Source organism: Camelus bactrianus, chromosome 15, assembly GCF_048773025.1.
Source record: "Camelus bactrianus isolate YW-2024 breed Bactrian camel chromosome 15, ASM4877302v1, whole genome shotgun sequence".
NCBI lineage: Eukaryota > Metazoa > Chordata > Mammalia > Artiodactyla > Camelidae > Camelus > Camelus bactrianus.
In genome coordinates, this window is record NC_133553.1 from 20,298,938 (window position 1) to 20,326,186 (window position 27,249).

General features: G+C 45.5%; 1 long non-coding RNA gene across 2 annotated transcripts in view; it reads left to right on the forward strand.

The window, feature by feature from the left end:
- LOC141573463 (uncharacterized) overlaps positions 1–25,726 on the forward strand; it is a 28,338-nt gene extending 2,612 nt beyond the window's left edge. The window contains exons 2-3 of one of the 2 annotated variants that reach the window (XR_012499217.1): positions 12,705–13,684; positions 24,837–25,726. This is a non-coding gene — a long non-coding RNA (uncharacterized LOC141573463). Of the gene's footprint in view, positions 1–12,704; positions 13,685–18,541; positions 22,939–24,836 lie in introns of those variants that run through there. The other variant, XR_012499218.1, reaches the window with a different exon arrangement.
- The last annotated feature ends 1,523 nt before the right edge of the window (positions 25,727–27,249 follow it).

The following is a 27,249-nucleotide window of genomic DNA, read 5'->3' on the forward strand; positions in this document are numbered from 1 at the left end:
TACAGCTTTTTCCTCTTGGATAATAACACTGACTCCTGATCAAAGGTCAGTCTTGTAAGTCTGAATGTTGAGTGACTCATTCATACCTCCACAGACCACACCAAGAGGACAGAATGAGCTCAACACTCCACCTGCTTCTGCACTGGAGCAAAATAATGAGAGAATCTGTTATTACCAATCCTTTTCCCTGATGACAATATAATATGCAAAGCAAAAGGGACACCATGTGGTCCTCTGTTTCCAAATTAATTTTTCAATGACTGGTTGTATATTTTTATGGAGCTTGGTGGACTAACAGGAAGCCAAGTTCCCAAATACCAGACATGGAAGCTTTACTTAAAATAATAATAATAATAATAATAATAATAATAATAATAATAATAATAATAATAATAATAATAATAATACTCAACTAGATACAGATAGTGGGCACCTTGTATGTATGGTTATTCACATAGACTAGAATAAGCCACAGTGTAGAAGATTTTTATCCAAGACTATACCATTGTCTATGTGGAAGAAAAAAAGACTAATCTCTTGATAGGAATTAAACCTTTTTTATTTCTTTTTGGTCAGTACAATAATTCTTATTTTTCCAAAGTAGAGCACAAATATAATCTTATAAAAGTTCAAACAAGCCAGAAATGTATAAAACATAACCTTGAAAAATTACTCTCCCAAATCTCCCTACACACGCATTCTGTTACCATTCAAGGCCCTTGTCCATTCTCATACACATACACGTATGTATCTTTTTCCCACATACATGAATTATACAGTGTCACAGGGTTTTGCAACTGATTTTTACCGCTTTAATAATATGTCTCAGAAACATCTCCATGTCTGTACACAGAAATCTACCTCATTCTTTTTAACTGTTGTGCTATACCCCCTAGTGTGGGTGTATCATACTTTCATTTACTCTCTGTTAGAGAGCATAGTGGTTAAGAACGGACTCTAGAAACGGATTGGGCTAAAATCCTGCCACTACCACACACTAGCTCTTTCCTCATGTTTGTTATAAAGAGCTTAGAAGAGTGCTGGCCCCAGTAAATGTTGGACGTTATTAGTATTTTCTCACTGTCACAAACATTGTTACCATTGACATCCTTCTGTTTTTGCCTTCATGTGGACATATTTAAATAGTATAGATTCCTAAAAGTGAAATTATTGTATCAAAGAGTAGGCATACTTTAAATAGTGATCGATACTGCCAAACTGTCCCTTAAAAAGACTGTACCAATTTAGGGAGGAGGGTATAGCTCAAGTGGTAGAGTGCATGCCTGAGGTCCTGGGTTCAACCCCCAGTACCTCCTCTAAAAATAAGTAAATAGATAAGCCTAATTACCTCCCCCTCATAAAGCAGAAAAAAAAAAAAAAGACTATACCAGTTTTCAGTCTCATCATCAATAGAAGAAACTGCCAAATTCCCTTTACCTTTGCTGATACTAAATATTATAAATATTTTTAATTTTTTCCAATTTGACTGGCAAACAAAATGGCATCATATTTTAATTTGCATTCTCTAAATTACTACTGAAGATGAGCATTTTGTGTTTCTATTTCTTCTGAAATTACCTGTTTATGTCTTTTGTCCATTGGATTTGCCTTTTTCTTACTGATTTTTAGCAGCTTTTATTCATTACCGATACTCCTCCTTGTTATAATACAACATTAAAACAGGTGTTATGATTTGCAATTCTTTTCTTCCAGTCTTTGCTTAATATTCAGTATTGGTTTTGGTATCTTTGCCACACACAAAAGTTTTACCTTTTATGAAGTCAAATCTACCAATATTTTCCCTACAGATTCTGGGTTTTGTGTCTAGATTGGGAAAGTTTTTTTTTGAAGACTTAAAAAAATTTTTTCGTCTGTTTTTTTCTGGGGGGATTGGGGACAGGTAATTAGGTTTATTTCTTTGTTTTTAGAGGAAGTACTGGGGATTGATCCCAGGACCTCATGCATGCTAAGCATGCTCTCTACCACTTGAGCCGTACCCTCTCTTCCACCACTGGGAAAGATTTTAAATCCAATTTTTAGGGCACACAGAGGACTGAAATTGCAGTAGGCTCTAAGGAAATGGCAGTTTCCTCATAATAGCAAACTCACTACCTCTCCAATGACCCATTGAAAGAGGCTCTCCCTGTGCTCACTCTTCTCGGAGGGATTTTTGCTGCTCTCTAACCCTGTCCCAGGTTGGCTGCTTCCTTTTTAAAACCTGTCTCTGATGTGTCCTGAGCACAGGTGGGACAGGTGGCACAAAAACTTTGTTCAGTATTAAGGAAGAATAATGGAGAAATAAACACGGAGGCTCTAGGGCATTTAAACAGACCGGCCTGTCAGTATATAAGGCTTTGTTTCTACCATATTCCTAGCTTGATCTTTGGGACTTAGAAGTTCCACTCCCATTTCATGTGCACTCCGTCTGTTTCTTTTCTCTGTCTCTTCATTCCTCGCCCATTTCTAAGTGGTTGGTTTAACACTTAGAATTGAACATCCGCCACCCAGCAACACCTTCCTAGCTCTCCTGACACTTCACAATCCAAACTGAGAGAACAGGGCTCTCTCTTTGGTCTACCTGAGCCCCATCTATTCTGTTCTAGTTTTTAATTTGTGGGATCGACCTCTTCCCCAAGAATTAAACCACCCTTCCGATGCAACCTCACCCTCTCCACCCAAAAATAGGACTGTAAAAGGACCATTTTTTTGTCTTTCCATGTGGCACTTGCAATTACTTGTTTAATGATAGTAATTATTATTATGTATAAGGGCTTACTATGTGCTAGGCAATGTGCTTCAGAGAAATTAACTTACTTCTCAAAACAGTCTTTTGCTAATGGTTATATTACTATGCCTATTTTCCAGATGATGTAATAAGGACTCAGATATATGATAATAGAATGAATAAATGAATTAATGAATGGGTAGATAGGTGAAAACAATGAACTCTCAATCTTCTAGGCATTACCAAAACGCATAACTTTTCCCATCTTGTTTCACATCTCAGACCAACTCAAGCTGGCATTGTAGCAAGATACTTCCGCCCCACATAAGCCAAGATTTAATAACAAAATAAAGGGATGAACTCTCAATACAAAGGCGTCATTATGTTTGTAAAGTCCGCTACTATAATGGATGCAGGCGTTAATGGTTTGTGAAATAGAGTTTCAGCCTAAGTTTCATTCATAGTTCTGGTCATAACTCCCAGTGTGAATGAGAAAATTGCTCTACCCCTCTGTGAGTCAGTTTCCTCATATACAAAACAGAAATAATGAAGCTTGGTTGTCATTAAGTCTCCTTAAGATCACCAGACGAAAGATACTGGATGCATCCAAGACTAATTGTTCACCAGGAAACTGAAAATTTTTCGGAGGTGAAAGAGCTAATCCCAGCTCAAAAGTGTACTTGAAAGTAAGTGGTAAGTCACTCCAAAAATACATAAATGTATACGTTTGAGAAGAGTGATTCCAAGAAATCTCTGGGATCCTGGAAAGCTCAGCTTCGATTCTGGTCCTGCCAGTTTGGCAGGAGACTTTGATGTTACATCTGGCGATCTTATTTTCCGCATTATTGAGATTTAAATGGCCCCAGGATGCTCTATATGATTTCCCTGCTCAAAAACCTTCATTGGATCCTCTGTGATTTTGCATGAAATCCTCAGTCTAGAATCCAGGGCTTTTCTACAAGGTGTTCACAGCCTCCCTTTCCAGATTTCTCTTCCACAGCTCCTCTACTTTTTCTCAAACTGAACACACTGACTCTTCTCTTCTCTCTTTGGTTAAGCCAGTTTCCACCTAGATGGAATGTCATTCTTCCTTCCCCTCTCCACCCACCAAGCTTCTAATCATCGTTCCACGAAGACCTTCTGTCCTTGAATGAAAGGCTTGACTTTTCCTAAGCTCTGGATCCTCTGTAGCTTTTAACAAAATATTTAGCAAGTGCTTGTTTTACATATATGAAAAGAGCAGTATCTTTCTCTTTCAGTGCTTTTAACACCCCCCAAAATGGGTCTGTTATGTGTCCAGAATAAATTGGCAATTTCCCACCGTTTCCCAACCAGTATGTGAAGAGTACTTTCATACTGTTCCACGCTCCAAATACTTTGGTCCAGCCAACCAAAAACCATATAGGATGTATTGTTCACAGAACAGACCGTGCCATCCCCACCTCTGAGCTTTGCTGCTGCCATGCCACCTCCCATATCCTCTGCCTCCCAGTCCTTCCATCACTGCACACCCTGGAAGTCACTCTCCTCCTACTCCAAGTTTCCTATGTCCTGCTTTCCTTCTAAATTTAATGTGAATGTTGTGCTGGTTCTTGGCAGATACAAAAAGGAGCTGAGTATAAATTCTTCCTATATAGAGTTTGCCATCAAGAGTTGGTGATTGTTTTAACAGGTACTTAGTGTTTAATGACCAAATGACTGAATGAATGTATCCATGAAGAAATACAAATAATTGTAATTCAGGAAAGGTTAGTACCCAGAGAAATTCACAGATAAGATGCTAAGAGAACTCAAAGGATCTTGGAGCAAGAGATAGCGTCTAGCAACGGGGTTAGGAAATGGAGGTGGTATGGGACCTGGGTCCTCGGGATTTGGTTGGGTTTGTAAATGGAAAGAGAGAACATTTGTCCAAGCAAAACAATACCACAAGTGATAAAGAATGAGGTAAATAAAAGAAAAAATAAGTAAGGACTGAAGAGTAGAGGCATGAGTGGTTAAAAAGAGAGTGGAGGTAAGTTGGGTCTGAACTAACGTGCTGAGTGATGTCACATAAGCCACTACTGTCCTCCAGGACTCAGTGTGATTGAAGATACTGGCAGAGGGCACCATCCTCAGATTCCGTCATCCTTTGTGGTGGGCATTAGGGGACTTCTCAACAATTATGGGCGTGATGGGGGTGGGACCAGGAAGTCAGCAGCAGTATGATCAAGCAAAGTGGAAAGAGGCCAGTTTGGGAGATGTTTCGTCATCTACGGGCCACCATTTGTAATTAAGTAGTTTATGAGCCTGAGTAATTAAAACTGTACAAAGCTCACAAAGAAAAAATCTGTAGTTAAAGCAGGCAGTCATTAGAATACAGGGGTAACACTTAGCATTCATAAAAGCCAGCTTGATTGTGAAATAAGGAACCACTTTAAACTCCCTGGCCTTTAGAGTGGCACTTTGATAGCTAAGTTGCCTTTATAACATTCCATTTGCTGCTTTGGCCTCTGAATGAAGTTGAGGCCTTCACGAAGTGAACACAGAGGAGGTGGGTCCCCCAGGAGTCAGAACTGTGTGGCCAGGAGCATAGATTTGTCAAGGCCACATTTTGGACAGGCACTGAGTGATGGGGACTTGCAGTAACTTCATTCCAGAGTCACAGAAACCTCATTCCAGGCCAAGCTCTGTCCCTTTCTAGCTGTGTGACCTCAGACAAATTAACTTACCTCCTTGAGCTTCAGCTTCTCCCTGGCGAGGAACAAGCAGGAGAAGTCTCACGCAGCATCCAGCATCCTTAACAGGTTGTCTAGAAGGGCTGATTCCTCCTCACCTGTCAGAAGCTGACGGGATGCCAGGAATCATTTCTTTCATCAGTTGATTGACTCATTCAAAGAAGGTATTTCTGTGCTGGTCACACAGTAGTGAACAGCGGAGAAATAATCCCTGTGGGCCCTTATTAGGCTTACGATCTAATGGAAGGGACAGATAGGACACAAGTAACCATAAAAATGAGTAAGTAATTGCAAGTGTAGTAAGTGGTACAGAGGAAAAACTGTTAAGATGTGAAGAGAATTCTAACAGGAAGTTAGTCCAGATGATGATCTGGGAAAGTTCACGAGAAAGTAACAATTCTGATGAAATCTAATAGAATGAAAAAGAGCTGGGGAAACTGGGCTGAGGAGAAGAGGGTGGCCCAGGCTGAGGTCAAGGAGGAAAGCCTTTTTTTATTTAACCAATAAAGGCATTTCATAACAGACAGGCCCACAGTTGTACCTCCTGCCCTGTGGTTTATTAAGAATGACACCACCCAGGAGAGTTACAGGCCCACAACTGGTGGAGGGCAAGCCCTTGTTCTCGCAGAACCCTGACATTGAGTCCTCTCGGGTTTCAAGAGTTTTATTCTACCTGACCACACACTTGATGTTTGCAGCATTCTTTGGGGCCATTTTTCTAAGTACTTTTGGTAGTAACTCTTGGAAGCAGGTGAAGCTAAAAGCACCTAGTTGGATAGATCCTTGTTCGGATCACCACTGAAGAGGGGGCCCATTTTTCTCCCTTATCTGAAGCAGTGGAGCCTGTTGGGAGAAGCAGAATTTGGACACATGAGACCTGGGTTCAGGGTTCAGCACCATTGTCTGTGGGCTATGTGACCTTGGGCAAGTCACTTAACCTTGCTGAACTCCACTTCCTCATCTGTGCAAGCTACTCTGCAGAGTGGATTCTGGTGTTAAAACAATAGGGGAGGGGGATATATAAATATGATCTCAGCCCACATCTGAAGTCTATCTTCTTATATCCTGCCATATTCCCAGCTTGTGTTCTGGGTGTGGAAGAGGAGAGAAAGGGTGACCTCTAGGTGGTTTTGCTAGGCTTCCCCAAGGAAGTGACAAAGATTGACTATTGCATCTAAATACTGTAAATTTATTTTAAGGTACATAAACATAGATGAGTTTACAAAAAACAAAACAAAACAAACAAACAAAACCAAAGCAAGTGATAGTATAGTCATTTGTGATTCTTTTGCACTTTTCCAGGAAAAAAAAGAAAGAAAAAAATTTATTGTGGCAACTACCAGAAGCTGAATACCAATGACCACAGTTTTCAGATCTTTCCATCTCTTGTTGACATTCTCACTGACGGTGTTTAAACAGGGCTGGGCTGTTTACACACGTTCATTGCTCACCGTAGCCCAGCAGGACCTGTAAGAGAGAGCTGTTCAAACTTTGACATATGTCACCCGGTCATCCCAATGAAGAGGCGTTAGCCACAAGTCTGAAGGAAGGGGCAAGCTCTGCTTTCAACTGCTCCACCACAGCCCTCAAAGAAGCAGTGCTGAGTTTCACAGCCAGAGCGGAGGACTGAGAGCTGAGAGCTGGGAGGAGTTCAGCAGAGCGGAGATGCTCTGGGAGCGAGACACGGGCATCATAGCTTTCTGTTGTCAGAAGTGGTGTTGAATTCCCAGAGCATCAGAAGCATCAGCCCTCAAATATAAGCCACACTCTCGTTCCAGGATGATGTGAAGGTGACTTAGGGCTGGGTGCATCAACGCTCCCTCCCAGTGCCTCAGAGAATGAGAAGGGGGCCTCTGAGGCTTACTCAGGGGCCGTATCCTTTAACGCAATTCATAGTGGTCCTTAGGGGAGCTCTTGATTTATCAACAAAATGCCTGGAATGCCTATTATGCATCACAGACTAGGACTGTGGAACTTGGAGATGAGTAAGGCAAGGTCATTGACCTCATGATTTGGGGAGGGAAATGAGACACGTACACAGGGCTTGTCGAAGGGTTAGTGCTCAGCTTGTTTATTACCTGGACAAAGGGTTGACTGAATGAGTGAATAAACATAAGGCCATAAATGCAAACCAAGCATATGGTACAGAAGACAGCACAGGATTTGGAGCCTGAAGTCAGAGTTGACATTCCAGCTCACCCACATTCCAGCTAGGCATTAGCCTGGACACTTCTACTTGTTTCAAATTCATTGTCCACCCTGCTCTATGTCCCAGGGGCTGACTTCTATGGATCACTTCCCCTGAGCTCCCCACCTTGCCTGTCTTCTGGCTGGGCTTGGCCAAAGGGCATCCCTGGAAAGAGATTGGGAGGGAAAACAGGGTTTCTTCCCCTCCTGGGTTGTCCTCCAGCAGCAGCTCTGCACCTGACTCCTGCAGCTCCAACACTCACTACATTCCCTTTTCACAGGGATCCAGGAACCCTGGATCCTCCCCTCACCCCTGTGGCCCTGAATTCTCACTGTTGCTGATGCCTGGGAGCCTTAACATACCTTGCCTTCCTTTCATCCTGTCTACACCTCTGGAAAGAATTCCTTCCTAGAAACCACCTGAATCAATTCTGTTTCCTGTTGAGACCCAATTCATTCAGTAAATTAGAACAAGATATGGGCAAGGGGAGCTTAGAGTGCCAGGTTCTTCCATTTCAAAATGGAAATAATAACAATATTTAGTATCTAGCTCCATGCTCAAACACGAGCCCTCAGTAAATACTGGCTGCTTGAATAAATGAAAGACAGATGGACAGATAGACGGTTGAACGGATGGATGAATACCTATGAGAAATAATGTTAATGTATTAGGTATGAAAATATTGATTATAATTCTTGTTACATGAACAAACATAATAGATAGCATTAACTCTCTTGATATCATAAAATGGGCATGAGTCAAGAATCAGAAGAACGGAGTCTCAGTTTTTCCATTTGTTAGCTGTGTGATCACAGGCCAATTCTTTTCCCATGCTGTGCCTCTATTTCCTCTTCTAAAAACGAAAAAGTTGAGTTAACAGCCTCTATGGGCCATCTAGTTTGGACAGCCTAAGCATTCCAGAGAAACGCGCAGTAGTTAGAATTGGAGAAGTTTGGGAAGTGCTCAGGGCAGAGGCAGGGACTTGAAATAGAGTGAGAATGAGACCAGCAGAAGGCCATTCCGGGGAGCAGAGACTGGAGGGATTAAGGGGAGAGATGTCTGTCAATTCTGGTGACCGAGAATAAACATCTGGCCCGAACAGATGTTGCTCATGGGATCTTCAGGAGCCTTGGGCGTCAGAGGGAGGAACTAACACTCTAAAAGGAAGGAGTCTGACTTCCTCAAGGCCCCGGAAGCCAGAGGGGAACTACGATTCTAGTTTCCTCTGCTCAGCCCTTGTGAATTGCCATCAGGGTCCCTGTCTTCATCTCCTGATGAGAGCTGCCTTTCCCTGATTCCTTTCTTTGAGAAAAAATGTACTGGGCTAGGAAACCATTTGGTAAGGGATTATTTCTGGCCCTGTTCAAACCTTGGCAAAAGACTTGTTCCTGTCATTATCCTACTTGCATTTTCAAATCTGTTAGTTTGCAGAAAAGTCAAAAGCACAATAATCAGAAGAAAGTGATTTTCAAAAATGATTGCAAAAATATCAGTCCAGAAAAAAAAGTAATGGCCCTTGAGCAAGAATATTATCTTAAAGGGTCCTAGACATTAACTCAAAACATTTGGAAAAAATTATAAAAATTAACAAGAAGAAGAATCCAAAACTACTGTAAGATACATGGAGTTAGTTGAAAACGCATCTAGCTGTGGAACTTCAGGCACGTTCCCTTCATTCTCGGGTCATCGGTCTCCCTGTAGGTCAAGTAGACCCAAAGATGGGCTCTAGAAGCTTCTCCTGCCCTGGCTCCCAGCTCTCCTTCCCCTCTATTGAGAGCAGCGTTCCTGGGAGGGCACAAGGGAACTGGCACTGCTTTGGTTTCAGCCTATCTGATCGCCAACTGCTGTGTGGCCCCTCAGGGCACAGGAGATGCGGGACTAAGGCAGGTGCCCAGGACCTTGTGTGGCTTTGGCCAGAGATAAAGAGGAGTCAGTGTGAGCTTGCAGTCAGGCTGGGCCTCTCTGAATGGGTCATCTAAACATGAGCCAGCCTCACTGCCAGTGCTGGGGAGGGACTGTCACCTCCGGTGATGCTCCCCAGGATTGCCCCCTGACCACTGTCCACCCCCACAGGACTCACTTGCAAAATGCTCCTCAGTGGCTGATGAAATTCTCCAGCCCATAAACATTGGCGACACCCTTTAATTGAGCTGCAGCAGCATGTCCCCAAGAGGCACCCATCCTGGTCCTGCAAGATGCTCCTTGGAAACCCAGGCTGTAGCACTTGAGTCTGGAGAACACAGCCTGCTGTGTCTCACTTCCTCCTGCAGGGTCCCAGCACACCAAGAAGTCCCCAAGGAAAGAGATCCGTTCAGGCACATCACACCCAGTCTGGTCCCAGGTAACTTCAGCCCCATGATGCCTCTTTCCACCCTAAAGTCCAATGCCATTGAATTATTAATTGATAGTTGACCATTCTTGTATGTGAATGTTGCAAAAATATAAACTTAAAGAAAGGAAAGAATTGTAAGGATCTCAACCAGGATCCTTAACCTAAAGGGTCCTAGATTTCAGTTCAAAAGCACTTGAAAAGTTAAATCATACTAATTATTCTCTCATATTTTGATCCATAAACTATGCATTGCCCGCCTCCAGGCCTTTGCACGTGCTGTCCCTTCAATCTGGAAAACTTTCCCCCCTTATTTACTTATGCAAAGCCTTTTCATCTTTCAAAGCTTTCTTCAAACACCACCTCTTCTGTGAACCTTCCCCAAATTCCATACTAAGAATTTGTTACTCATTACCCTGTGTTCTCACAGTGCTTTTCATGAGCTTCTGTTAAAGTACTTTTCTTGACAGTTATGTAGAAGAGCAATCATTTATTGGCACCCCTCTGTGCCAGTATTGGGTTGTGTCCAAGAGGAATACTGGTTAAGGAAAAAAATAGAGGAGGGATGGTGTAGCTCAAGCGGTAGAGCTCATGGTTGGCGTGTACAAGGCCCTGAGTTAAATACCCAGTACCTCCTCCAAATATAAATAAATAAACCAAATTACCTCCCCCTCATTAAAAAAAATAAAACAAAACAAGAAATAGAGACAGTGCCTCCATGCTGGGTCCCCTCCCCTTAGATGACTTCCTGAAATCCCCCCTCTACTAGATACAGCTTTCTCTGAGTCTGTCCTGGCCACATGGGTGGAATTTAGGCATCAGCTTCCCTCATATTAAGATAATCTGTTGAAATCAGAAAGAAAATGGTTCTGAGCTCTAAAAAGAAAGAAAATGAGGACTTAATTAGCAATATTTCCCAAATTAGGAGGCTTAATGATTTGGCATTCAGACAGTCAGAAAGGAAATTGAGAACAAGGAAACAGGCAAGGCCGTTCTTATCAGAACAGACAGAGCAGGTGTCATAAAGCCCTGGCGTTAAATGTTAGGCTTTTTCCTCTAGAACCAACCCGAACAAGCCAACAACATATAGGAACAGCAGATGAAAGCTTGGGGGTGGTGAGAGAGACACTGCCTGAGTCAGCAGGATGTAATAGCTGACTGGGTGACATGGAATCAGAGCAAAAGAGAAACAGATTTGGGGCCACTGGGCGGAGGGGCAAATAGTCCTCAGAACATCAGCAGTCCCAGCCTCTGTGGACATTACTACACGATAGTCACCAAAGTGCCCGTGTTATCAAAAAAACATTAGACGACCAACATTTGCCTCTCTTAGAAGGCAGTGAAGTGTATATAAGCTATTAGGGGAAAAAAAATTTTTTTTTAACTCTACATGTTTGTTCAAAAGGTTAAGATTTTCCCCCAAGATAATCCCCAGTTTATTCCTCTTGTTCTCAAGGCTTTGTTCAAATGTCACTTTCCTGATCCTTGATTTAAACTGCAGCCCCTCTCACCCTTAGCTCCTTTTCTTGCCAGAGTTTCCTTCACAGCAGTTATCACCTAACATAAGACATAACTTAGTGTTTGGTTATGAGCCTTTTCTCTTACCTCAAAAGAATGCAGACTCCATGAGGGTGGGGGTTTGTTTTGTCCCCTGCTGTGTTGTGGGGGAACCACGTGTCCGGCACCTGCTACATGTTCATTCTTCACTGAATGATAGTATAAACAAATAGATTTAGCTATTTGGAAAACACATTTAAATTTTTAAAAGTCATTCTATGGAAATATTGGCTAAATGCTGAAAAACTATATGAGAGTTTCTAAACACAGGCACATTAATTCACTGGCAAATATTTATTAAGGTCATACTCTGTGCAGACATTATGCTTCGGGGGGTTGCTTGTTTTGTTCACATTTATAACTTTGAGTGCCCTAAAACACCAAGAATTCCGCTTGCAGATTCACTGACACGCTTGAAACAAACACGACACACAAGCCGCGTTCTGGCTCCTCCGGTAGCCTACCTTAGATTTTATCGGCTTTCTTGTGTAAAGGTTTGACAAGTCCGGTCCATGTCTCCTTCAGAAAATTCTTAGAAGTAGGAAGTGATGATATTGATTAGAAACACTGGTGGTTCCCACATATGACTCTAGAATCAATATTTAACCACCGTTTGCTGTGATGCTGGAGGCAGAGATTGTATCCTGGAAAGTGCCCTGGACGTAGAGCCAAAAAACTCAAGTGCGAGCCCTGAATCCATCGTTTAAGAACTGGATGATCTTGGCAAGTTACTTAACCACAAATACCTCACTCAGAGTTTTTTTTGTGTGCAGGGTTTTGTAAGCTCCAAAGTGCTATACAATTTTAAGAAATCATCATTATTTTGTCAAGAAGTAAAAAGTGCACCATATGTCACCAGAAATAGAGGTGACATCAGATCCTGCTGACTAACAACCCTTGAAATGCATGGGTATCAATCTCAATATCTTGGCCAACTTCACTATTATGTAATTTGTTGTGTGACCTTCACATCAGCAGCCTCATTTTCATCATGTACAAAAAAGGATTCTACCCAATTCCCGCACGCTGGGATGCTTTCACTGACTCTGATCACAACTGACAGGGACTGTCGGTCTGCAGCAGTGAATTGGGATGGCTTCCAATCAATCTTGCCGCCTAACCTAGCAGTTTCTAAGTGTGAAAGTGTAAACTTTCTTCATTCATTCACTTGTTCATTCATTCCTTCAACAGATACTTGCTGAACATCAGTTATGTGGCTGAGAATCAGATGCTGGAGACAAGAAACGGAAGAAGACACAGTGCCAGCCCCATCAATGATCCGAGCTGTGCTGGAGAACCAGCTTCATAAACACAACATTGTTGTCCACACTCAGAGCCCGAGGAGACAGGAGCAAGGTGCAGGGACCACAGAGCGAGGCCTGACTTACTCTGGAAGAGACAGAGACAGCTTCATACAGAGATGTATTTCGGTGGTGGGACCTCAGAGGACCAGTGGGAGGTAGCTAGGCAGAGGCTGGAGAAAGGCATGTCATTAAGAAAGGAAAGAATGTGGAAAGATTCAAGAATGTTTCACTTGGGCGATTTAATAAGCACTTATTGTGTGCTAAAGACTGCAGGGGAAAAGGAAAGTATATTCAGGGACTAGAAAGCAGACAAGATAAAGCTGACGAAGGCTGGATTGTAAAGGGCTTCCATGCGCAGGACAGCCTTACAGCATTGTTGAATACCAACAGGGAGATTACAGAACATGATCCCTTTGTGTAAAACTATTTACTTTCATCATTCAAACATTCAACAGATATTAAATGCTAACCATAGTATATGAAACACTTGGCTGCAGTAACAAATAGGACTGAATCCTTATCTAAGCAAAACACGTCCATAAAGGGTGAATAAATGCAGTGATCACAGGAGTGCTGAACAGGAGGACTGAATCTAACCTGGGAGGAGGGATGGCCAAAGGAAGACTTCCGAGGGGAGGTGACAGTTTAAGCTGAACGTCAAAGGGTGAATAGAAACTATCTAGGTGACTGGAATGGGAAGTGTTCCAAGCAGAAGCAGAAGCATGCGTGAAGGCCTGGAGACTCGAGGAAGGACCTGGAAGACGTCGGTGTGCCTGCGGTAGAGTCCACAGGAGGGATGTGGCCTGGGCTCTGTGCTGCAGAGTTTGGGCTTCGTCTCAAGGGAGACCACTGGTGGATTTTAAGCAGGTGAGTGACATGGTAAGATCTGTATTTTGGATATGTATATGTACAGCAATGTAATTGATATTTTCCATGTAATTGACATTTTCCATGTAATTGACATTTTCCACGTAACTGACATTTTCCACTTCACCAGCTTGGGATACAAAAACGTTGCCAATTCTGAATATTCAAATCTTAATGGCCAGGAGCCCCCACCCACCCAGATTAGACGAAAGAGTCTATCTTTGTGATTCTCTTCCCCAAATATTTCTTCTTTTCAGTTGAGATAAAATTGACGTATAATACTGTGTAGGTTTTAAGGTACAACATCTTGAGTTGATATACTAATTAATGTAATATGATTCCCACCCTAGAGTTAACTAGCACCTCCATCACATCACATAATTATCACTTCTTTTTTGTGATAAGAACATTTAAGATCTAGTCTGCTAGTAACTTTCAAGTACATAATGCAGTGTAGTTAATAATCACCATGCTGTGCGTTGGATCCCCAGAATTTATTCATCCTCTTAAGTCCAAGTTTCTACCTTTGACCAACATCTCCCCAATTCTGCCTCCCCTCCCCCAGCCCCTGGTAACCACCATTCTACTCTCTGATTCTACGAGTTCAGCTTCTTTTAGATTCCACATATAAGTGACCCAAATATTTCTCCAGACATGTCCCTGTCTGTGAATCAGTCCTCACAGGACATCCTTGCTGCCACCTCCCAGAGAACATGAACTTAGCTGTGTCCTTTGAGGCTGCCTCCCTCTGTGAACAACCAGCCTCTGCCCACTGCCTCCAGGATGGCCTCTCTGCAGTCACTAAAGCAGAGGGTCAGTGTCTTTCCAGAACAGTGACCGCCTGGGCAGCCAGAGGGAATAACAGGGTCCCTTCTGCAGCCACGTGTACATCTTCTGGACCCCGCTTGCTGCGTCTGTGGTGGCCTCCATGGTGGCTGTTGCGCCTCAGTGTCTCCTCAGGAGAAAAGGGAGGACCCTCCAGCCCACGTCTCTTTCAGAAGAGGCCTCCTGCAGCAACGAGGCAACAGTTGTGACAGCCCTTGTGGATCTGCCCCTTCTATGCACATAAGCAGGAGACGGTTTATCAGAAGGTGTGACCAAGGACTGGTGGGGCTGTGTCAGGAGCAGCTCTGAGGTCAGCTACGTGTTTTGCCCAGAAACAGCATTCCTATCTGACCATAGGGCGGGGACACCATCCTCCTCCTGTCCAAAGGGTCATTCCTAATTTCTCTGACTGCTGTCCAGGGGGAACAGATCTTCTGGAGGATGGAGGTCACCATACACCTCACTCATTCCCCATGCACGTTTTGGTGGGCTGGCTGCCTGCCAGTCAGGGCAGCTCACTCCCACCACAGGGACCACTTTGAGCCTCCCAAGGCGGGTCCTGCACCTGTCACCTCCTCCGTGAGCCCTAAGACCAGCCTTATTTCCTGCCCAGGGTTATCCACTTTTAGAATGAGTGACAGTGGAAACATGCATTTCTTTCAGGGATGCGGTGATTCCCCTATAACCTTAACAGAGGCTGACGTCGGCATATTTTGTGGGCTATGTTAAAAGGGTATATATGCTCACAGAAGTTTCTGGAGGGCTGTTTCCTCAAATTCTAACAGCAGTATCTCTGGATTTTAGTGATTTTTACCATCTTCGTTTTACTTTAGTATCATATTTGAATTTCTTTTTCATGGTGACTACATCCTATTTTCGGGAAAAGAATTTAGGCTTTGGAATCAGAGAGCCTTGGCCTATCAGATAGCCCTTGGCAAATCAGATCATCAGTTTCCTCATCTATAAAATGTGAAAAGCAATATTTCAGAAGATTGTTGACAAAAATTCAGTACTATTTCTATTTTTCTAGTATTTTCATTACTTATAACTTATGTAGACAATTTTACATGAATATATAGACACGATTATATTATATATACAGTGGATTTTCCTGGAGCTCTTTTCTTCGTTTTCATTTGTTTTGACTCCTCCCTCCGCCTCCAGTCTGCTCTACTCAAATCATACACAGCTCTTTGCCAAACCCAGGCCAACAGCACATCACACATAATCATGGTGACAACCCAGAAAGCACCTTCCATAATTTTCTCCGTGGTAATACAGTAACTAAAGCATATAGATATATATGCTTAGGCAAATATACACAACCACATAAAAGGTGTTTTGGTCATTTGTAAAGAGAGATCGCATTACACACAATGTTATGCACCCTACTTTTCTCACTCAACAATACGTTCTGAAATCCATCCTAGGCATCTGGTGAAGTTCTGATTTTAATAGCTGCATAATTTTTCATGCTTTGGAAATAACACACTTTGTTCATCTGTTCCCATGTTTATTAGTATTCACATTGTTTCAGCTGCAACACATACATACACAAACACACACACACACACACACACACACACACACACACACACCCTGCTCTGTTGCAAAAATGATTTTATTACTTTGCAATCGACTTTGAGGAATAGGATTTCTGGTGAAAAAGATATAGCGTAGCCAGTCAACAATATTCCTAATGTACGCTAAGGACCTGTTACATAGTAATTGCTCAATAAAGTGATACCTGCTATTATTCTCATTATTAGCTTCTTGAGAAGTTTTATTTTGGAAAAGTTTAGTCCTTTATTAGATCCCCATTTAGATAAACTACGTTTAGTTTACATGGGTTATCTGTAATAAGCAAACTAACAACTGGCTTCTCTTTGTTTACACAAAGGCAAAAGGAAATGGGACCTCACTGGAAAACTAAAATAGACATGAAAGTTGACCTCCTCATTTCCTCGTTGCCATTTCAAATCCATTTCCTCAGTGAGGCAGAAACTCAGAAGCCAAGGGCTTTGCTCCCATAACTGGAGATTCTTGTTTTGTATTTTTTGTAATTGTCATCAGCTTATTTGTATATCTGATTTGAAAAACAAAAAGAGGGCTCATTAAAGCTTTTTGCCTGTTGTGGATAAGGAACCAATTTGTAGCCTGTCAATGAGATTAATGAATAAATTCCTGTGTCTGCAGCCTCACCCCTGCCCTCCCCCGGCAGAAGCTCGCAGGGGAAAACTAGGCAACATCCACTTTGGAGGTTCTTGCTATATTCTGCCGCTCTCCACGGCAATTGAGACAGCACCTTGTGAAAAGAGGGCGGTTGTGCAAAATGCAGACTTGCCGGATTCCGGACATGCGCGCTCCTAAGCCATTTGACCAAAACGTCAACGCGTGACAAATTTCAAACTCCAGACTGAAATGGAATCTTGCAGGTTGGCCTGAAGCCAGGGGCTGGGCCCTGGACACAGCCTGAGCCCAGAATGTGAGAGAGATCCCGGGAGGGAAAAGGCACTCTCACAGCTTTAACGAAACAGGAAATGGGTCCCTCGGTCTGTCTACGGCTTTGTTCTTTTTCTGTCTGGACACCAGGGAGCCAAGGGAAGCTGGGGAGGCCTGTGTGGGCATCCCTGGGACTCGAAGCCATCAAACTGGTCTGAGCCTCCGTGTCCCAAGTCCACAACCACAAAAACGAGCTTCAGGCTCATGGTCTGTCTCTGCCATCTCCCTGCTCCCACCGCCCTCTCATCCCCTAGCTTGGCTAATTTCAGTGAGTGACTGATTCTGATTTTCTGGCTTTTTTTCTAAGTGTATTTATTTAATTTATTTATTTATTGCTGGAGGAGGTAATTAGGTTTATTTAGTATTTATTTATTCTTAGAGGAAGTAGTGGGGATTGAACCCAAGACATCACGCATGCTAAGCATTTGCTCTACCACTTGAGCTATGCCCTCCCCCTGACTTTCTGGCTTTTGAAAACAGTTTTGGCTTCAGGATAACCCTTTGGACAGGATTCTGCCCTTCTGCTTCGACCCCTTGTCACACACTAACTCAGCTTTTGTTTACATGCTATCCACTTTCCCACTGTGATCCAGCTCCAGTCCTAAAGCTCTGTGTGTCTCCTCTCAGGCCCGGCTGTCCCCTTGGAAGGGGGACTGGGTGCGTTACAGCGATGGGGTCGCAGAACCCAATTCAGAACTGGAAGGAGGGAAAACTGATTCACACTTAAATGCTTTCCTAGCTTGTTCTACACCCATTACACCTTGGTCTTTAGAAGGCTCTAAGACCTGGTCCTTATTTACAGAGCACCTGCTGTGTGCAAGGCCAGGCCTGAAATCAATGCTGTTTGGGAACAAGAAGGGTGAGACTGTGAAGCATGAGGCTGAGTCCCTTCCTTCAAGATGCTCACAGTCTGGACTGAAAGACCCATGTGCTGAGCAAAGAAATGTCTTCAGTTCTGAGTTTGCTGAGTTACCAGCCAAATACAGAGGGATGAGCTAGCGGTGTGAGAGTTCAGAGGATGGGACACACCTGGGGGCTGGGGTGGCAAGGACTAGGGCCAGGGCCCACCCTTGCCAGGTGGAGAAAGGAAGGGAGCCAGCAGTTAAAAAGCACCTACTATGTGTCCACGTTAGTGTAAAAGCTTTGCTGGTAATTTCCAGTAATTTCCCAGGATTGGGGTTGGAAGAGAAGAGGGAAGAGGGCCTTTCCAGCAAGGAAATGGTGCAGTTAACATGAATGCACATGAATGATGTTAATGACAGCATGATCTGAGCTGAGCTCTGGCTGAGTCTATTCAAGTTGGATGTTTGTCTAGACAAACCATGATTCTCTGCCAGGGTAGAAGCAGCCACGATCTGCATATACTCAACAGGTAAGGAGCAAGTTTAAGTGGCTACTCCACAGTCATGATGAATTCTTTGAGCGCCTGCAAGGCTTTGGGGACTGTGTAAACTATGAGATGGGCAGGGGTGATTGTGGACCCAGTGGATGTTTAAGTTTTTAATACCTTTATTTATTCTGATATAACAGATGTTTTCTTGAATGCTTCCAAAGCACTAGAACAACAGTAGTGAACAAAATAGAGTTCTGGTTCCTGTGTGTACAGTCCAGCTGGAAACATAGACGTTAAAAAAGGCAACACACAAAGATGTATGCGATTGCAAAGGCGTTATGTAACATATCCAGGTGCCATGGGAGAGAAGGAACATGGAAGGTATCTCTGAAGAGCTGAGAAGAAACCCAAGCAATGAGAGGATCCGGATCCAGATGGGCGGCACGTGCCCTTGGGCTAGCCCTGTCACCCATGTGAACTCACAAAACCGAGATAACAATGATGCGTCAGCCCAGGTTGTCATGGAGGCTATTTAATGTCTATAAGTCACCTGGCCCGGTGCCTGGTGCATATTGAAGGCACTGAACAACTGTTTACTGGATCTGTCCAAAGGTCCCTCCCAGCCCGAGCATTCCAGGGTTCCGAGTTTCTCTCTGACTTTGACCCCAGGGAACCCCACCCTTGTGTCGAGGCCTGATGTGGCCTCTCTGGCTTCCTGCATAAGCAGGGAAGAGCTGGGAGCAGGACCCTTCGGGGACCCACGACCACGAAACGACCATGACTTCCTGGCGATGCTCGTTGATGTCTGAAGTCAGCTTCCTCAGCGGGCAGAGGGAACATGCTCTGCTGCTCTCTGGGAAGAAAAGTGCCGGCTCTTTCCCATTAGGCCATGCTGATGACAGTAACCACAGTCCTGAACCTGAGACAGCAGACATCTGGAGGTCCTTAAATAGAGCCAGTCTGACCTTTACAGTTTCAAGATACATATGCATTATCATATAGTAGCTGACCATCACGTGTAACTTCATGAGCCCAACAGGCAGATACAAAACCACGCTATTCTGCAGATGAAACAGACTCGGGAGGGAAAGTGACTTGCTGAGGGTCACGCAGATAGCTAGTGGCCCAGACCTGGGACTCCTGCGGCCAGTCCCGTTCTCTCTCCTCCATGGTACCCTGTGTTGTCTGCCCAGGGGGAGGACGAGGTGGAGCGGTGCGTGCTTGTACTCTGCTCCCTTCCACTTTCGCAAGCGCAGACACCTGTTGCATGTTGTCCTGTGCTGAGCCCCATGGAGGCAGCGACCTCTTAGACGGTGGGGTTTTAAGGCTTGGGATGGCGGAGAGACGTCACAGAGGAGTGAGGGGATTTCCAAGCACTCCCGGTCGTGGATGAAGCTGTCCCTTCAGGTTTCCCTGCTCTCAGCCTCAGGGCATTTCTCACTCACCTCCTCCATTCCTGGCTGGATGCGGAGCATCTGTAACCCCCAGGAAGGATGCTCCCTAAAATGTCCAGCCTCTCACCCAGGAGACTGTCTCAGGGTCCCCACCACTGGATCCGGTGGGTGGATCCCAGCACCAGTCCCTCTAATGGCTTCTGTAAGCTCCCTGTCCGACTTTCAAGCCAAGCGTCCTGTGGCCTTTCAAGTGCTGTTCTCTGTTTGGAATGCTCTTCCTCCTCCGGCCAGTCCTACTCCAACTTGACCTTCTGATCCCAGCTGGGCTGACCCCTCCCCAGCACCTTTCCCTCACCTCTGAGTACTGACTCCTCGTGCCCCAGAATTTTGTAATCAGCTCTGCTTTGTCTAAATGCCCACCGGACTATGTCTCCTTCTCCACTGCATCTGCAGCCCCTTGCCCAGTGCTTGGCATGTAGCGGGTCCTCATAGCACTTGATGAATAAATGACAGTCACCCAAACGTCCACACCCTCAGCCACATTTGCAGAACTCCGCAGCCCTCCCTGGCCCTTGCACCGGGGGTCTGCCTGCTGAATCAGAACCAGAGCCTGGGCAGCTCTCACCTCTGACCCCTCCCTGGAAAGTCTTCTGTCCACAGGACTTCTGTCCTCCCCTTAATGCACTTGACGCTTCGACCAAAGTAAGCTGTGTATTTCCAGGTTTCTACCGCTTGCTTCCTGTCTGTTTCTCACCCTGCTAATCAACACCATGATGCGTGAAGGGGCGTTTAGAAGCACGCTCCGTGGTATGTCCGTTCCATCAGTATGTCAAGATAGGGTTAGGATGGCGGTGGGGGTTCCCAGCTGCTGATAGGTTAACCCAGGAGGGTTTGCTGATGACCACCTGCATCCCTTCCTGTCCTTCAGGGATTACAAAGATGAATAATTCAGTCCTTGCCCTCCAACAGCTTAGCTTGAGGGTCTGGGAGTGGAAGACAGAACTAACAAAGGGCAGTTCAGGAATGAAACCAGTAATGGTATGTGCTATGTGTTAAGCATCTACTATGTGTGGGGCAGTTACTAGTCACTGCACTTGATTTCTAGAATGACCTTGTAATTTATGAATTAGTACCACCTGATAGGCTACAGAATTGAAATAAGTGAGCGAGCCGCCTTATATATCTGAGAGTAGAAGCCACTGTGACCAGGATTTGAAACCAGACCTTACCAAGGAGTAACCACAACTTAGTCCTTACCCAGAGGCCACTTTGGGGGCCTAATGTTAAGAGTGCCTGAGTGCTTTTCTTCCCGTCCTGACTGTCCTGAGTCCTCCTCTGCCCTAGGACCCTCAAAGAGCAGAGCCCGTGGGACGGGGCTCTCCGCACGTCACTCAGCCGTCCGGGCTGCTGAGAACACCTGTGTCTAATTTAGTCCATGACTCAGAAGTCCCGATCCCGAAATAGGCAACACAGGCCCACACGAGCTGTATGTTCCCTTCTTCAACGTCTTCACAATAAACCCAAACTTGAGACCCTGTTTTCTGTGACTGAAAAGAAACGGTGTGGGAACAGCTGTTCCCAACCTGAACCTTGTACCCAAATTATGTCAGCAGGCACAAATCAGGAGCTGAGTATTGAGAAACAAGTTGGAAAAATGTAACTCAGTAAGACAGTAGATGGTGGGGCTGTGTGTATGCGTGTGTGTGTATTTTGTTTGTCCGTATAGGGAAAAAAATTTATCTGCAGAGGTTTCACCTTTATTTTCTCAAAGCAAAAGAGATCATCACATGGAGATGCCAGTCCATCCGGAGGGCTTGCCAGTCGCCCAGCCGAGGGTGGGGCCCTGAAGGAGAAACCTTTCTTTTCCTTTTTACAGCTTGGTGTCCCCAGTGCACACATCAGGAGCTGTAGAACCGAAAAGGTTCTATTTTCCCCATTGAGTAAATAAGTCTCCAGTTAGAAGCAGGACTTTATTCTTGATGTACTTGGATGGAGTCTTTGTTTGAAAATGGTTTTGTTTAAAACTATTACCAGCCATTCCCCTCCCACTTCTCCCCCCTCCACCCCCAGATCTTTGGGCCATCAGAGATCTGGGGGGTCGATTCAGAATGACAGACTAGGGCAACAGTCCCCCGGCTTCAAGGAGAGAAAGCATGACATGGGGGGAAGCAAACTGGCCTGGGCCCCGAGGGCTGGGCCTCTTGCTGTCAGGGCTCCCCCTGTGAGCTGGGAAGTCAGTCTCCTCTTCCGGGCTGGCTGGTGGCCCCATCTCCTCCTGCAGGGCCTGTCTCTCTCATGAAGTGCTTCCTGTAGCAGACACAGCACAGCGCTCACAGAGGTCTCTCTGTGGCATTTCTGGAATGTCCTTCTTCCCCAGGGCTGCTGTTCTTTTTTCTTAGCGTGAAGGCAGGGAAATAAAGAGGCCTATTTATACTGTTCTGGGCTTCCGCGGAGCACATCTCATTGCTGAGCACTGAAGACGACCTGGGCGCTGCCTGGCGCCTCTCCGAGGGAGTGGATGCGGAGATGGCACCGCCTGCACTTGGCTGGGGCGGGGCAGGTGCTGCCTGCCAGCATGGGGGCGCATGGACCAAGCTGCGGGCTCCCTGCTCCGCGCCCCCACACGCAGGGCCCTGAGATGCTCATAGCTGGCTCTGTGGAGTCAGTGCCAGGCTGCTCGTGGCAACTTCCCTAAGGAGAATGTCACCAGCCTCCACCCAGCCCCTTAGACTTGACCAAGTCCTTGAGTGTGCAACCCATTTTCTCACAAAAACTCAGAGAGGAGGGTGTTACGAAGCATATTTTAAAACAGAGCAGCCATAACTCCAACATGTCCGTTTTGTCTAAAGTAACAGACTGTTCTGGACAAGCTTTAGCGTGTCATCCTCAGTGCCAACCCCCTTTGCTTTGAGAACTAACCCCGTTCATGCAGTGTGACCCCTGCCCTCACACAAGCTTTGGTTAATTGGACTAGAGACGGACAAGGACCCAAGCAGGGCCAGTCGGAGCTTCTCTTTCCAGGTTTTGACTCTTGACTGGGAAATGCTGCTCTGCTTTTGATGGGCCCTTGAGTGGGAGACCGGCCACGCCAGGCCTGGGGCAGCCATGCTGGCCGTGTGCCAAGACAAGCCGAGGGAGCTTGACCACAGAGCCCACGATGGAACTGTCCTGTGGTGACCCCAGCACCTGGGAGACCGTTCCGACAGCTCCCCTGTTCCTGGTTCCAGTCACTCTTGAGACCCTTTGGTTCCCTGAAAGATCCTTCTATTTTCCTGTAACAGGATGTTCTGTGAAGGCTTAAATTTATGTAACACAATGACCTGTTAGAATTTAAAAAAAAATTTTTTTTTAGTGGAAAAATCTGCCAGCTGCTATCTGCAGAGACAAAGACCAAAGGTCAGTGTGGGGTGGGTCCTGAGCGGGCTGGCTTGTACAGCGAACAGCAGGCAGGCTCTGACCTGGCAGAGCCAGCCTGGCCAGGTGGTCTGCAGAGCGCTGCCAAAGGCGGGGCCCATTCCAAGTGTGACCCGGGAACCTTCGGCAGGGGACAGGGCCCCTTCTTCCTGATATTCGGAGACAAGGAGGGTTCCTGTTCAATAGCTAATCTAGAATGTCTTAGCCAAAACCAGTGTGAGAGAAGGACAGCAACAAGTCCTCTGGCTGCCCCCACCCAGGTTGACGTCTGCCCCCAGACTCCCCTGGTAGATGCTCAGTAACATTTATTGAATGCACAATTGTTGCCCAAGTTTATTAGAAAAAGGACATTTAAGGAAATGAGAAAATTTAGTCTGGTATGGAACCAGGACCTGTTGGAAGCCACACTCACTCTCTGATTATGAGGCTCCCGGCCACCAGCTTCCCTGGAGAACTGTACGTTCCCCTCCTCTGCTGCTGGGCTACAAACGCTGATGCCCCATCCCACCGCGCTCAGTGTACGAAGCCACCCGGAAGAGGCTTGTGCAGGCCTGGGCGTCAGCTCAGGGGTGGGGTGTTTGATGTGTCATGTGTGGAAATGCTCCCCACCCCCATCACTTTTATTATTAGTTTGCCTACGAAGCAGGCAGAATCCATCTGAGATTAGCACTCGGCCGGAGTTTCTGGGTCGAACGATAAAGCACAAATATTTCCCTTTCCAAGACTCTCTGAACTCTCTGTCATACTTCTATGGCTGTCACTCTCCTGTTCACAAAAATAGACCCAGGCTAAACTAAGCTTCTCTTCCTCCCTTTGCTTTTTCAAGCCTTGCGGTGTCTGAAATAACCTTGCTTGTTGTAGCAGCAGGTGGTGACGCTGGAACTTTCTCCTCGGTGCAGGGGAAGGAGAGTCCGGGGTGGGCCTGTGGCCCCAGGCTGGCTCCTCTTCCTTAAAAGGGGAGTGAGAACAGGTTTTAGAGCCAGACTGAGCCTCTGTGACTTAGTTCACTTGGGCTGCTGTAACAAAAACGTCACGGGCCGAGGGGCTTGAGCAGCAAACACTTGTTTGTTACGGTTCCGGAAGCTGAGGAGCCCAAGATCAAGGCGCTGGCACAATCGGTGTGTGGAAAGAGCCACTTCCTTAGAAGGCTGTCTTCTCGCTGTGCCCTTATGTGGCAGAAGGGTGACAGTGCTCTCTGGGGTCTCTTTTATAAGGGCACCAACCCCATTCCTAAGGGCTCATGACCTAATCACCCTCCAAAGACCACCCTACCTCCAAATCCCATCACCCTGGGAGTTGGGTTTTCAACATGTGAGATTTGGGGGACACACACATTCAGTCTGTAGCCCCTCCATGAAGCCACTCATTAACCATAGCACCCTGGGCAAGTTATTTCAACCCTCTGAGCCCCAGGTTTCTAACTTTATTCTATTGAGACTTGACCATTATTAAATGACAATCCATTATTACTTGCCTCCTTTCTCACCGGGGCAGGATGGGGTTCTCACCTGTCCCGTTGGCCTCCCCCTTTCCCCCACAGGTGCCTGCTCCCCTGCATCCTGGCTGAGCGCTGGGCAGCGGGGTCAGAGACGTAGGTCAGCCACCCCGCCTCCTGCCCTGTGCCTGCTTCCAGAGCGGGGCTCACTGAGTCACTCACTCCTTTGCTCATTCTTTTGTCCCGTAGACATGAAATGGGTGTAAACTCTGCCCACAAGGCTGTGCCAGGCCACAGAGGATGTGAAGACAAGTGAAACGTGGTCGCTGCCCTCAAGTGCACAGATCTTCACAGGACGCATGAGACCCTAACACATTTGTGAGTACAAAATGCCATGGGCTGGAGGGAGAGAGGCTGACATCCACCAGAAGCTTCTGGAAAGACTTCATGTAAGGAAAGCCTGGCTGTCAAGCTCCCCAGAGGGTGTGGGGTTACTGCGCTCACAGCCAGTTTGCAAACGTTTGTAGCTCATTTGACTGTGCCAAGGGCTCTCATGAAGCTGGACCTCGAAAGTAGAGGAAAGAGTGATCTTCTGCGCAGGAAGATCTCCATCTCAAAAGCATTAAGAGGCCCCAAAGCTAGCGGTGGGGAAGGAGCGGCCAGTAATCCAATGTAGTGAGAGTTACTACACAGGCTGTTTTGTGGGAAGGGCGTGAGGTAAAGTGGGAAATGGCAGCTCAACAAGGGCCTTGGGGCGAAGCTCTGGCCTGTGGTTCACCTGCTGCTCTTCACCCGCTGGCCTGGGGGGTCCTGGTCAGGGGCCATCAGGCTTGTGAATTTCACATACGACGAAAACTTATTTTAAAAAACTGGACGGGGGGTATGTCTGACATAGGGTTGACAACATCTTATTTTGCCTCGAAAGAGCAGTAAAACAATTTCCAGTGTCATCATTTCATAAAATAAAAGGTATTTTTAAAACCAAAAAAGTGAATGAGTTTAATTTCTTGAAGAACTCACTGCATCATCTGTATTCTTCTTATGGTGCTTCAGACCAAAAACACCATTTTTATGCCCTGACCCTAACTCCAAGACTAGCATTTGGGAGGCAAAGCTTAGAGGATCAGATAAATTTTCAAGTTGTCAGGGGAGACACAAAATTTACATCCTAGGAACCAAACTTGCTGGTATATACCTTGCTTCTCCCTCAAACTGTCTCCCTGGGCTAAATCCACAGAGATGCAGAGGCTCAATGAGTGAGGCCGTAGCCCTCCCTCCCACACCCAAGTCCCTCACTAAACCATGGCTCACCTCTCCAAACGTGTCCAAAAAGCCCACTGGGCCCGATGCACTTAGTGGAAGTGTTTATCTTCTCGCGAAGTCTCCGCCACAGCTTGTGTGGTTGGAAGACCGCCTTTGTGCTCCTGTTTTGTTCAGCTCTAATATGTGCTAGCTCTGTGCTTCCACCCCAGTTCAAAGGAGCTTTCCAACATCAATGATGCAAAGTGACACACTTAGGAATAAACTCTACCAGTGAAGCAGGGTGACTGGTCACCCGAGAGAAGCCCAGTGACATGCAGGGAGCCTTGATTTCCCCATATGTATGCGTGGGACCACGTGGTCTCTAAGGGATCTCCTGGCTCTGACATCAGCAGCCCTAGAGCCAGCAGTCCTAAAAGTTGATTACTATAAAGGGGTCCCAAGCTTGGGACTAAATTTCCTGGCAGCTAAAATGAAGGAACATATTGAGTTACACAGTTTTCTTTTTCTGACAGAAGAATGCATGGAAATTGATTTGCAAGAGCCCGACATTCCCCTGGAATGAAGCTCCTGCCTAAACTTCCTCTGAGCGTCCCTGTAAATGAGACATGGGGTTATTGAATGGCCGGTGGCTTCCACCACAATATTACACAAGACCTACGGATGCTGTTCAAACAGATGATGCTTGTAGGGCATTTCCAAAAGGGCAGAGGTCACCTGGAACATCGTAACTCAAGGAAGGCATTTCTGCCTTTGATGGCCCTGTACTCTTAGGACAAGGACAGGAAGGACCTGATGAAAATGTTGCCTCACCTACATCTCAGAACCAGAGCAGAGTCCTTGGTGTGACTTTCCTGCAAGGACCCAGTGTCTCCATTTGTGGACTGTGGATGGCTGAATTTTATTTTAAGTAAACACACACACACACACACACACACACACACTACATGTATGTACTTTTATATGTATATGTGTTTTTATGATTATAAAAATAGTACTGTGTTCATTGTAGAAAATTTTGAAATGCAGAAAAGCATGGAAAAAAATTTTAAAAAAGATGCCAGTAACCTTAGTTAGACCTTGCTATACGTTCCTCTAGTCACCTACCTACGTGAGTTACACCCCCATGTGTATATATCTGACCCCTTGGGTCATCCTCTGTCTTTTTTGTTTCTCTTAAGCTTTTTTATTTAACAAGCTTTCTTTAAATACATTACTTAGAATACCAGTTTTGCAGGAATAAGTATTCCAGGAAGTAAGAGAAGTGTAGTCAAATAAGCTTGGGAAATGCTGAGTTAAACAGTTATTTTCTCCTTCTGGCAGGGCTTGTTGGAGCTTTCATGTTCTAACATTATCATACATTTCCAAAACAAAGATATGGGTGCAATAGTTAACTCTGGAA